This window comes from Danio rerio, chromosome 14 (assembly GCF_052040795.2).
Source record: "Danio rerio strain M-AB ecotype USA chromosome 14, GRCz13ab, whole genome shotgun sequence".
Taxonomy (NCBI): Eukaryota; Metazoa; Chordata; class Actinopteri; order Cypriniformes; family Danionidae; genus Danio; species Danio rerio.
In genome coordinates this window covers 7,675,906-7,687,912 of record NC_141034.1, presented here as the reverse complement: position 1 = coordinate 7,687,912, position 12,007 = coordinate 7,675,906, and the positions used below count along the sequence as shown (strand labels likewise).

The window sequence follows — 12,007 nt, the reverse complement described above, 5'->3', positions numbered from 1 at the left end:
TCCCGTCTCCCTCAACTACTTTTTCACATCTGTTCACATGAAAAGCCTTTAGGGCTCATTCTCTTAATCATCAGGAATCAGAAAACATTCTGCATCAGAGGGTGCTAATGTTGGACGATAAACTATAACTGAGGTCAAACTGGCATTCAAATCTTCCTCCTGTTTGTTAGCAACACCCATATTCCAATGATTTAATTGCTTCTCAGAGGATCAAATCATGCACCGCCTTATGTTTTTTTCACATTTCAGAAACTGTTTCAATTAGATGTACACCACAAAAGCCTTCCCCCGATAAGGACAAACTTAAGTTCTGTTTGAAGTCTTCATTCCGTTCTCCTCTGTTCAATCAATTAACGGTGAAAAAGCCCTAAAAAGAACTTCTTAGAACAGTAAATTAACAGAAAACACCTGTCATTCAGAGTAAAGAAACATTTAATTGATAGATATTTTGGTCCCACAAAGTTGAAACCAGAAGGTTACATACACTTTAAAAAAAAAAAGGAACATAACCATTTTTTTTAAGTTTGATGGTAAATCATACTAAACGTTTACTATTTTAGGTCCGTTAGGATTACCTAAATGATTTACATTTGCTAAATGCCAGAATAATAGGAGAATTTGTTTTTTTTTTTTTTTTTTTAGATTATTAATTTCTAGACAGTCAAAAGTTTGCATAAATTTCCTTGGTATTTTTTTTTTAGCTTTGCTTTTAAACTGTATAACTTTGGTCAAATGTTTTGGATGTCCTTCCACAAGCTTCTCACAATAGTTTGAAGGAATTTTGGCCCACTCCTGAAAGAATTGGTGTAACTGAGTCAGACTTGTAGGCTGTCTTGCTCGCACAAGTTTTAAACTATAGGATTGAGGTCAGGGCTTTGTGATGGCCACTCCAAAACATTCACTCTGTTGTCCTTAAAGCACATTTTAACTAATTTGGCAGTATTCTTAGGGTCATGGTCTGTTTGGAAGACCCATTTGTGGCCAAGTTTTAATTTCCTGGCTGATGTCTTGAGATGTTGCTTCAGTGTTTCTACATAATGTTCTTTTTTCATGTTGCCATCTATGCTGTGAAGTGGACCAGTCCCTCCTGCAGCAAAACAGCCCCACAACATGATTCTGCCGCCCCCATACTTCACAGTTTGGATGGTGTTCCTAGGCTTGTAAGCTTTCCCCTTTGTCCTCCAAATGTAACACAGGTCATTATGGCCAAACAGTTCAATCTTAGTTCTATCAGACCACAGCACAGCATTGATGATCAACAGTGTAATTACAAATGTGGTTAAAGAAATTAATTACAGATATAATTACATGTAGCTGTTTAATCAATCATAAGTACAATGAAAAATCATGTATAAGTACATTTTAACAAAATTAGTACATTATAACACATAATTAATTTCAGCGTAAGTACATATTCGTTGAGGCCACCTGATATAAAATGCACTCACAAAAATAAAGGTACAAAAGAAACGTTTTTGTTTTTAACAGGTCCTTAAAGGTACATAATGATACCAGCACAAATCTGTACCTTATAGTTGTCATGATTACCAGCGATCGTATTCCACTAGGTCGCTGGTTCTCACTCACAACAGACCATGGACTACACTTCCACCTTTTCCTGGACTACATATTCAGACATGCACTTCGCCTACACCCATGCTCACTCATCTAGATTGATTACACTCGAAACACCTGTGGACTATCAAAGACTGATTGCATTCATTACATAAGCCACTCATTCACCCTTTCAGTTTGCCGAGTCTTGTTAGCTGTTTAGATGACATTACAATGCGTTAATCCTGTCTTGGTTTCCTGTGTTTTCGACTTCGCTTTGTATTCTTGTTCTCCCTGCCTGCCGCCTGCCTTTTTGACCTCTCGCTTGTGTACTAATTATTAGTGATGGTGAAATGAAGCTTTCTGAACCAGTGAAGCGCTCGACTCAATTGTATTGGAAAAAGGTTCGTTCCTCTAAGCTTTCTAAATCAGAGCTCGATGAGGACCTCTACTGGTTAAAGTGTGGGAAAGCACTGTGTGTCCATAATGTCAAATGTTCACATCTGACCAACTCATTCATGCAGTAATACAACAACAGCAATATAAACAAATTACTCAATTACTCTAGTTTTTACACATAAGATATATTACATTACACCACTGATGACTGTAGTAACATCCAAGGTATTCAAAAGTTTATCATATTACAACAAATCCTGTTCCAAGCAGGGATCAAACCAGCGATTCCTGCATGGGAGGCGAATGCTCTAGGAAGAGGCTATGTGAGTGATGTGTTTGGCCGATATTCGCCAGCTGGTCTCTGTTAAACAATATACAACGATATGCAGTGGTTTTCTTTAAAGATAGTTGTAAAAAAATACGCTAATACACTTTAGTATGGTTCAAAACCTTTTTACTATAATCTATTGTATTTTAGTATAATTACTGGTGTGTGGGACAGGTGCAGTGCTTTGAAACAGTAGAAATGTATGTAATCGACGCCTAATCTCTCGCTATATACTTTACTAACCCATGAGGGTGTTTAAACCTTTGAATCAAAATTCGAAGCAGTAACGTGGGTATAGGCGAAAATGAAGCTTCGGACGTCACTGATCACGTGATGATGGCAAAACGAATCAAGCTCCGGTACACTGCTTGACTGCGAGATGTATCGTTTTTTTGATACATGCTTCGAAGCCTCGGCGTAGAGATCTGCGCGGGACTAATTTTTGAATACCGCTCCTGCACGCACCCCCCCGCTCCCGCTTATAGTAACAATTTGTTGTCCTGCTGCCCGACCCGCCCCGTTTTCTGCCCGCCGCGCCCAATCCCGCTAAAGAGCTGGGGAGAACAAAACCGACAATCACCCAGCTATACAGTCCAGACCGCCAAGCTGTCTGTATAAACCCACACACAGCACCAAGCACACACACACAGACAAAGCTCTCTCTCTCTCTCTCTCTCTCTCTCTCTCTCTCTCTCTCTCTCTCTCTCTCTCTCTCTCTCTCTCTCTCTCATACGCGCGTGCACACTAACACACACACAAGCACCAAGCAGACACACAGGCGTTTGCTGTTATATCAACTCAAAGGCTTGTAATACCAGGTTTCAAGTACCAATGTACCAAAAGTTTTTATGTAAAGGTATATAAATACTGAGTCGCGCCAGCTCCGCGCCGCAGCGCACATTACTTTCGGGCCGGAATCGGGCAGTGAGTCCACAAAAAAGTCCGGCAGCCGGAGCCGGGCCGAGTGGTAAGTCTCCGGCAGGCGAAAGTCTAGCCGCAACTGGCCCGAGTGTATTTTGCTATCTGGGAAAGTTCTCTCTCTCTCTTTCTCTTTCATTCGCGCGCGCGCACTAACATACACACACACAAGCACCAAGCACACACACAGGCAAAGCTCTCTCTCTCTCTCTCATTCGCATAGCAATATCCGCGATATTGCTAGACAGCCCGCTCCCATCCCAAATTAAACCCGTTACCGACCGCTACCGTGATTTATTCTGAAATTTATTCCTGCGCTGCAGAAATCTGGTCGGGTCCTGCGGCGCCTGCGGGAATACAGACCTCTACCCCGGCTCGGCGCAAAACGTCACATCACTCCTGATTATGATTCTGGACTGCCTGCGCATATCTGTTTGTACCAGTTGACCTTTGTTTGCCTGACGACGATTAAACCTGTATATTTGGATCCTACCTTCTGTTGTCAGTGTCATCTCCCCGTCATCACAATAGTAACTTAAAAGTGCAGCTGTAAAGTACAAAAGTTGAAAAGGTACCATACCTGTGACAGATTTTGTACCTTTACTTCTGCGCTGTAAAACCCAACAGTCAACTTTATCAAGTGAAATGAGTGTAGTTAACTCAAAATTAACTGAAAGTTTATTCTACTCCTTTAAAAATAGTTTTGAACTCTGTGTTGTAGGTAGAGAGTTAATTAAATACCTCATTGCTTCAACTTAAATGGAGTAAGTTCACAGTACTCATATTGATTAGTTTTTTTTAACTCCCTTGGTTTGTAGCAATCGGTTTCCTCAAACGGTTTGAGTTGACTTAACTTATTGGGTTTTACAGTACTCAGTTGGTTTGAGTTCTCTTCATTTATTGGGTTTTACTGTGCTCAAATTGCTTTGTTTACTCAAATGTAGTAAGTTCACAATACTCATTAGGAATAGTTTTTGAACTTGGTTTGTTGCAATCGGTTTTCTCAAAAGGTTAGAGTTATCTAAACTTTTGGGTTTTACAGAGAGTGTGGGATCGATATTTCTAACAGTGCAGTTATGGAGTCAGTACTACAACTATAATTGTTTCTAGTTTTTGCAAAGCCTCCTACTGCAGCTTAATTGCTTCTGATTCAGATGTGTAATTCAGCGATTTCATCAACTGGCTCACAGCAGAATGCAGATCATCAGCTGAACATTTGCCTTGGTTGCATATATTGTGGTGAGTGTTTGATCCGAGTCCATTGATGAAGGGCCAGATGCGTAGAAACCTACATCATCTCTTTGTCCCCAGGGCCCATTCATCTGCTCATCAGCCCCAAAAAAACACAACAGGGGAGGAAAAGGTTTCAGATGGAGACACAAAGGCTGGGTGCTCTGACTCACGCTTAGACATTCGGGGCAAATGGCTGAGTAATCAACCCTCACCGCATACATTTGTAACGATTTAACAGGTCTAAGTGACTCTTTGCAATAAAGCATTTTTTTCAGATTTCTATCCAGTCAGCTTTTGAAGGAGTTTAGAAATGCGGAGCACACAGAAATGACTTTTACGTGTTATGAGCCATGCCTGGAAGAAATGCCAAAACTCTTCTCCAAGAGACTCAATGACTCTTGGATCTGGGTTTGTGGTCTAATTCTGGCTTCCGCTTATTGCAAAGGTCAAAAGTTGATCATTCTGGGACTAGAGGAAACGTGTTGCTGATTCGAGAAGTTTAAGGATTGTAAATTGTAATTTAAATACAATAAAACTGATAAAGCAAATGATCCCACAATAGAAAATGCTACAGTTTTTGAACAACTATACACTGTCAGAAATAAACGTACGCGAGCTGTCACTGGGGTGGTACCTTCTCAAAAGGTATACATACTTGAAGGGTCCATATTGGTACCTCAAAAGTATATATCAGTACGTAAAAATTTTACTAGGAACAATTTTGTACTTTTAGGTATTAATATGTTCCCTTGAGATAATAATATGGACCTTTTAGGTACAAATTTGTACCTTTTGAAAAGGTACCCCAGTGACAGCTCGCCTACCTTTATTTCTGAGAGTGTGTTCTGTGTGGCAACATGGTGGCGCAGTGGGAAGCATGATCGCCTCACATGTATATATATGAGCAATATCACACGAGTAGCAGTGCGATATGGCTGTATATCAGCACTGGTGGGAGGCGTGCATTGCCTTAGTGCCCCCACTAGTGCTGATATACAGCCATATTGCACTGCTACAAGTGTGTTATTGCGTTTATACAACAGTTTGACGGCATAATTGTGTATATAAAAACAATATCAAACATGGAGAGTCTCAAAAACCCTTTTTTATGAGGAACTACTTTCTTCCACCTTGGATTCAAATCATAAGCTGACAGTTAAACAGCTGAGCAAGCATCTTTTAAACTTTAGATTTGTAGTGTCTGTTTAGCTGGCTGTATGTGGGCGGAGTAATACATAAAGGGTAAAGAGGCTGTACGGGTGCTGATATTGCTTAAATATATCAGATTCGAGAACCAGATAGAACTGTTGTATAAATATATACAACATATATATATATATATATATATATATATATATATATATATATATATATATATATATATATATATATATATATATACATATATATATATATATATATATATATATATATATATATATATATATATATATATATATATATATATGTATGTATACGTATTTTATTTTATTTTTCCATGCGGGAAGCCATTAAAAACATACAACTTTCAAATGAAATAGGATTTGTGTGCAGATGATGTGCATACTATTCGGATTCTAGAGAAATGGATCACGTACAACTCCTTGTAAAGAATGTTGAGGATACTTTCCATCTCTATGTCTGTCTTTGTTGTAAAGCTGAGCTTGTGCATGAGAGCTGTGATCTCACCATGTGAAAAATCCCCTCCTAGCATTCCTTTAGCCCTGACAACAACTCCCACTTCTCTGTGGCTTGCTGTTCAGAAACCAACTACATGTAAATGAAAGAGTAGAGTGAGACTCTGCAGCTTAGTCCTTGTAGCACCTGATTCAGTATTGTTAAAAAGGGGTGTAATCAAGTTATAACAAGTTATAACACTGTTTCCATCCACCTATTTTTGGAATATTGCATAAAAATGTTTAATGGTGTAGTCCCTGCATACTGAATGATAGTTATTTTTATATTCTTTTGCTATTGTGTTACAGCTCGTGATCAGGATTTTAGTTTATTGTGTAAACAATTATTCTAGTTGGCACAAGTTTTTATATACACACATTTCTAAGTTACTAAAGTTTACAGTACGTTAATATCACTACAATATTGTGGACTAAAAAACCCCCTGCTGAAAAATCCAGCTTAAACCAGCCTTGGCTGGTTTTAGCTGGTCGACCAGGCTGGTTTTAGAGGGGTTTTGGCCATTTCCAGGCTGGTTTCCAGCCATTTCCAGCCTGGTCTTAGCTGGTCAGGCTGGGAGATGACCAGCTTGACCAGCCTAGCCAAGCTGGGAGTCCAGCCAAAACCAGCTATATCCAGCTTAAACCAGGCTGCTCAAGCTGGTTTTAGCTGGATTTGGCTGGTAATTTTCCAGCCTGACCAGCTAAGACCAGGCTGGAAATGGCTGGAAACCAGCCTGGAAATGGCCAAAACCCCTCTAAAACCAGGCTGGTCAACCAGCTAGAACCAGCCAAACAGCCTAGGCTGGTTTAAGCTGGATTTTTCAGCAGGGTCTGCTGTAAATGCTGCTCTCCGAGTGTAAACATGTAAACACCGCAATCAAACTATTACCATTGTGTAGAATTTTCACAGCATTTTGAGACAGGAATAACTCAAGCGGCTTACTGACGCTACCTGCCGAGTGCATCTAAGTTAACGAGAAATGCGGAGGGTTTTTTTTTTTCTCTGGAATGAAACTGTCCAACTCCGCACGTAGTACTGATGAGCGCTGTTTATTACTGGAGTTCGCAGCTGCTCTGAAAACCAAAACTGCTGGCCAGCGGACTATTCTGATTTCCTGCTCAAGGACATAAGTAAATGAGTATTATGAGAAAGGTATAACAATATATTACACTGGTTTAACTTGTTTTCAGCATTAAATGAAATTGGTAGTTTAATTGTAACGTAGTCTAGCCTATAATGTAGTAATCTTGTTTAGGCAATCGTTTGGAGTTGTACATTTTAAAGGTCAAATATTTGTTACTGAATTACAAGTTCATTTTTCGATTGGCCTCGTGAAAAAGAGCATCATTTGGTATTCTCAGGTCTGGCGCATCCGTAGAGGCGACCTAGGCAGCCGCCTAGGGCGGCAGAATAGTGAGGGCTGCGTCCGCGATGATGAATTTCAGCTTTATTACTTCTGTCTTCAGAGTCACACGATCCTTTAGAAATCACTCTAATATTAATCATTATTATGATTATTATTATTGTTATTATTTTTATTGGTGACGCAGTGGCACAGTGCTGTTGCCTCACAGCAAGAAGGTTGCTGGTTCGAGCCTCGGCTGGGTCAGTTGGCGTTTCTGTGTAAAGTTTGTATGTTCTCCCTGCGTTCGCGTGGGTTTCCTCCGGGTGCTCCGGTTTCCCCCACAGTCCAAAGACATGCGGTACAGGTGAATTGGGTAGGCTAAATTCTCCATGGTGTGTGTGTGTGTGTGTGGATATTTCCCAGAGTTGGGTTGTGGCTGGAAGGGCATCCGCTGCATAAAAACAGGCTGGATAAGTTGGCGGTTCATTTCGCTGTGGCGACCCTTTTTTTAATAAAGGGACTAAGCTGAAAAGAAATTGAATGAATGAATGATTAAATTTGCATATAATAAATTATAATAATAATCATAATAATAATAACATTATACAAAAGCAAATGGTCATGAATAAACTGAAAAAAGCCCTCCAACATGAAGAAGGCATAGAGGCAGTGATTTTTATATTTACGTAGAAAGTAATCGTTTTTGTAATGTTTTATTCTTGAAATTTTTTTTCATTTGTAAAGATATTTGCGATATATATTAATACATATCGATATTTGATGATATATATTATTATTGTCTATTTTAGTTCCTCATAATTGCAACGCGCCAACAATGCGCTGTAACACACTGCTTTTCTAGAACGGAACATCCATGAGTCAACAAAGTGGCAAAATGGATTTGCGATTTAAACAACGTGGCGGAAAATGTAAAAATTAAGGTTGCGCTGGTCTAAAAATAGCAACACGTCGGGGCAAACCGGGCAAACACGTCTGCGCCTTATTGCGCTGGGTGTATGATAGGGCCCATAGAGTGAGAAATTCACTTTAAACTTTAAAAATTAAAAAACAAAACAGCAAAAATCACATATGGTGCCATGACGAACACAAAGTGTTGTATGAAACGCCGGAGAAATTAGCATCGAATGATGACGTAATGACATTAATCGAACTATGTACTATAACATGCAAAACAGGAACATTCAAGAGCAACTCATGTAAACAACTTAATCGTATTATTGTCTCGTTCAGATTGAGGCAATTATTAGATTACTGATGTCCATGTAAACATAGTCACTCCTTTAAGTGGACTATATTAGTGGACTGGGATAGTGAATTTTGGGCGGTTTCACACACAGCCCTAGTTAACTGTCTGAAATCAGCCTGCTCTGCAGAAGCCTGGATCGTGACAGAGTCATTCTGGCAGAAAGGCATGCACGCTTTGGACTAATCCTGCCCAACCGCATTTGCCGGAAATGAGAGGCTATGAGGGGGTGGAGGCTCTTGTTTGAATAAGTGAGTCAAGTGCAAGACATCCCTCCCTTCTGACCGAATTCTGCAATGTGGTAAAGAAAAGCCACAACCCTGGACACCATCAAATTCCCAGCGTTTATTGATAGCTTCCACTGAAAAGGCAACTGAATTTGTATGTGTAGGAGCAACGATGGCTTCTTAGTCGCTTTGTCCCCTCTCTGCTCCACTCAGAGTTCTCATATCCTCTCCTCACATTTGACATACAATCCTACCCGGGACCCTCCAGGGGATCTAAATAGACGGGTGAGAATTTAATAACGTGATAAAGATACACAAGTGTCCGTCCAGCACTATGAGGTCATGCCGAAAGAATCCGATGGCAGCTCATGGGGGCCATCATGAGAGGAGATGAACTGAACTATCTGCTCTCCAGGAGAGAGACAGATGGCGCATCAGAGAGTTCATGTTTACGTACAGTTATACTCTGAGACAGTGGAAGTGTGACCACTGTAAACATTTAAAGCCTATCTGTAATCTCTAACCATGTGTCCTCTACGTCATTATGTGCTGTAGATCTTATGGTTATGGAAACTGCATAACCCTAATCCCTAAATACCCTACATTGTAATCAACTCATCTTTAGTTCTTGTGCTTTCTACTGTACATAGACACACCCTAACCTAGCCCTAACCCCTACCTTAACCTAACCCTAATCACTAAATACACTACACTGTAATCAATTGATCTTTATTTCTAATGCTTTTTACATGGAAATGGCCTAACATCCCAGGTTGCAAAAAATTCTGGCCCTGATTTGGCATAAAGCTGGCATGGCAGGCATTTGTCCGGCACTGGCATACAGCATGTGGGCCAAGCATGGCCTGGGTTTGGCAGAGGTGGCACCATCTTGTAGGTGGCACCAGTGGTTTATTTGTGAATTGCGAGGTCCCAGGACAGATCCGGCATGCTACCTGAGGATGTAGAGGTGTCGTGAACAAAAGTGAAGGCCGGGAAGGGTGGATAGCGGGGCGTTGGATAGCAGAGGGATGTCACAGACGTAAGTAAAGAGCCAGGGTGGTAGTTGGTCATCGCTGACCAAAGTGAAGAGGGTTGTAGCAGACGGGGGGAGGAGGGCGGTTGAGGAGGGGAACGGTAAAATGAGGTGCAGATTTCAGAGGTGCTGGATCCGGCGTGTTCCGGCACAAATTAAGCCCTGGGTGGCACTCAAGACTTGAGCCAGATGTCAAATTTAGTATTTGGCCTAGATGTTAAAAAATTATATGTGGGACACATAAGTTTGGCCAATCTTGACCCACTTTTCTTTACTTGACAGGTCTAAAAAATATATAAATTATAATTCATCTTAATTAAAACAAATACATATATAGATATGATATATAAGTGTATAATTTCTCTCACCTGGGAAATGGAGGCCATGGCAATGGTTTGTAAGCACAATGAAGTGCATAGCATGCCATATCATCTGATAATTGTTGTACGGATAATACCAAAAAGCAACTGACTGTGTTAAGCCATATAAAACAAAACAAAATTTTGGTGTATATGCCCCGTTCAGCAGCTAATCAGCCGGAATCAGCTGAGGTGAAGCGATGGCGAGCAGCTAGACCTAGCTGTCACTCAAGTGACCACGCCCTTAATTATGCAGACTTAATATAACTTAATAAAAATTAATCGGATGAGTTATAAAGAAGTTGTCATAAAGGGTAATATTAGCTATATGAACCAAAATCGTTCTTTGTACCAGGCTGTAAACACCGTTTTTTCTGCTGTAAAGTTGGCCATTTTAACAGTGGGGTCAATGGAAATTTGCTCTATTATGGAGCCAGCAGAATTTCGATAAATTGCAGTTTCAGCTACTTCCGTATTTGTGTCACGACGGAGAGCGGCAGGATGCTGCTTGTCCGGAACTAGTTTATAATATTCCACCAGCCAATGAACAGAGAAAAGGGTCATTTAGAATTAAAGGGCCATGTATATAAAAGAAAAGCAAATGGGAGCTTTTTTATAACCTGTTACACATCCAAACTCCACACAGAAATGCCAACTGACCCAGCCCGAACTCGAACCAGCAACCTTCTTGCTTAGTGATGACCACTGTGCCTCCCATTGTATGAATAATACTCTGTATAATTACTGTTTTTACATTATCTTGATGGTTGGGTTTAGGGTTGTGGTTGTGGTAGACATTAATAAAAACTATTAATGAGTAATTTTACAAATTATATAAACAATGCTCATTAACTTCAATCAGCAGCTGTATCCCTTTAACAACACCAACCCGACACCTAGCAACATGCTAAAAAACACTCTGAACACCCTTGCAACTGCATAGTAAATCCTTGGCAACCAACCTCAACTCTCTAACACTGTATCTTTAGTTGATTGTCTTTCTGCTACATATGAAGTTTTTGTGCCAAAATTCTGTGAATGTTCAGACAGGCTTTCTAGATTCCCCTGGAGCTGTAAATAGTGAAGGAGTTTTTCCTCCGTGCTCTATCAGGCACCTTCAGTGTTGAATCACAATGGCTCTGTCGACACCTCATCCATCACAGCTCATATTTCACTGGTGGAGTGACAGAGTGTCCGAGTATACAGCAGCTGGTCTTCAATGCTGCCAGAGAGAGTCATTAATATGCCACACACACACACACACACACACGCATCCTGCTAAACACAGGTGAGTGAGCGAAATCAAACTCCTTGGTCAAGCTTGGTCACGCTACACTTTGAGCACAGTAAAATTTCTATGAGCACTGCCGCAGCTGTAATATGACATCACACTTTGCAGAATCCTCTATGAAACATAATTTAACATTATATATTAAACATTTAAAATAAATAATAAATATAAATCTCCTCCACCTCAACACAACACTGCAGTTGTGCAGTTTTTGAAGGGTATCCATCATGCAAAATCAATTTTTGGAAGCGGTTTGGACGTAAATGTGTGTAGGTGTAGTGTCACACTTAAAGAAATGTTCAGATGGGTCCAAGTGCGAGTGAAAAAATAATATTTATTTGACACAGTCAAAATAAATGCAAGGAGTGAGTGCGGTGCT

General features: G+C 40.3%; 1 long non-coding RNA gene across 1 annotated transcript; it reads right to left on the bottom strand.

Annotated features, from left to right (window-relative positions):
- Positions 1-640: 640 nt before the first annotated feature.
- On the bottom strand, positions 641-4,497 carry LOC147833847 (uncharacterized). Its single transcript, XR_015508113.1, has 3 exons — positions 3,386-4,497; positions 3,015-3,304; positions 641-2,953 (listed from the first exon to the last, which is right to left on the bottom strand). It is a non-coding gene; the product is annotated as an uncharacterized LOC147833847 (long non-coding RNA).
- Between the last annotated feature and the right edge of the window lie 7,510 nt (positions 4,498-12,007).